Source organism: Vulpes vulpes, chromosome 13 (genome assembly GCF_048418805.1).
Source record: "Vulpes vulpes isolate BD-2025 chromosome 13, VulVul3, whole genome shotgun sequence".
In the NCBI taxonomy this organism is placed as follows: Eukaryota; Metazoa; Chordata; class Mammalia; order Carnivora; family Canidae; genus Vulpes; species Vulpes vulpes.
The window spans coordinates 39,685,824-39,687,602 of record NC_132792.1 but is presented as its reverse complement, the minus strand read 5'-3'; positions in this window follow the sequence as shown (position 1 = coordinate 39,687,602).

Below are 1,779 nucleotides of genomic sequence, written 5' to 3'. Positions count from 1 at the left end.
CTCTCATGAATACATAAATCTTTTAAAAAATCATTTTTATTGAGGAAAAATTACATTAAATGACCTCAGAACCATTCAGGAAGATTTGGACTATGAGGTCACCAGGAACAGATAGCCTCAAAATGCTTGTGAATAAAAATGACTTCTTTGAGGCTCCGCCTCCCCCAGACATTTATTTATGATTTCATTAGCCTAGGTCAATACCCCCTTTTATGAGGAGGGGTTTTCTCTTTCCCAGGTCATCTCTTAGGGCAAGGGTGGGTAAACCAATCCCGGTGTTCCCCTAGAATTTTCAAGTTGGTTCTGATGAGAAAGGGTCCTCTTTCCTCTTTGGGGGGAAATCAAGGGTGTCCCCATTCTGGGTGTGAGTCTTGCGTAGCCTCCCGGCCTGAACGAAGGAAGCCAACAAAAGGGAGATTTGGTGCTGGGCATGACCGAGGCCCGCTGCCCCCCACCCCCGCCCACCCCATGGGCTGGGACAGTCTGTAGCCCAACTAGCCCGAGGGGTTATCAGTGACCAGAAAGGATCTTTGACAAACACAGATGAGCAGCGGCGAGAGCGGGGCCAGGCGGGCGACGAGATCAAAACACTCCTGGGGCCAGCGGAATCACCCGGACGCCTCGCAAGCTTCAACCAGGGACAGGGACTCACACCTCCTAGAAAATGATCTGCTTCTGTCACAAAAGGAGTCGAATTTAAAATGAGGACCCCCCCCCCAAAAAAAAAGAAAAAATAAAATAAAATGAGGCCCCAATAACGATCTCCCTACCTAATGTCACATCAGGAGAAAAATTGAACAGAGGTAGGTTCCTGCCACCCGCCCCCCAAACCCAATTCACAATTTTCTCGAATTCTTAATAAAAACTGCATATCTCGGCAGAAGTTCTCCAAAGCTGGGTTTCTCACCGCCGCTCCAGCGCCACTTCCCCCAAGTTCCTTGCCGGCTCCTGACGCCTGGATAGCTGTGTCACCTGCAGGGTCATCTGCCAGTGCCTCCGCGGGGGCCCGGGACTTCCAGAGCCGGCTGGACTCGCAGCTCCGTTCGCCGCCGCTCGGCCTGGCGTGGCCTCCACGGGGCCTTGGGGGACTGCTGGGGCCCGGCGCCCTGGCACACCAGCCCCGACGCCTCCAGGCTGTGGAGACCATCGGGGAGCAGAGAGTCACAAGCGGGGGGCAGGGGGCACACCCAGCTGGGGGAGGGGAGGGAGGCCTCCCGCCCGGCTCCCAGGGGAGTTACTCTGGGGGCAAAGCTCCCGGGGGGTCGGAGGTCGAGGGCCTGCCCCTTGGAAGGGGCCCAGGGCTGCCGTCTGGCTGTGTGTTCACCTTCCCGCTTGGGGCGCAGGTCCCCAGGGGCCAGGGTGGTGGCAGGTGCACCCCGATGGGGATGAGCTCTGCAGAGTGGCCAGTGACCCAGCAGAGCGCCCGCAGGGGTGGGGGGCCCCCAGCTTCCAGGGCAAAGAGTCCCCCCAGCCCCGGCCAGTCGGAGGAAGGGGCGAGTGGCCTGCGAGGGGCCGGGAGCCCCGAGGCTGGCTCTGCTGCCGCTGTCGCCCACCGGCTCCACACCCCGGGCAGGACGGGGTGGACGCGGCTGCGGGTCGGTGCGGCTTGTCCGTCTGAGCCAGACGGCGGTTGTCGCGTCCTTGCAGATGCAGCCCCTTGGGGAACCGGCTCAGTGGTGGGGAGGTGGCCCGGCCGGGTGGCCCCGTGCCCTTGCTGTCCTTCCTTACCCCAACCCCCTGCCGCCCTCCGCATCTCCCCGGAGCACCGCTTCTCCCCGG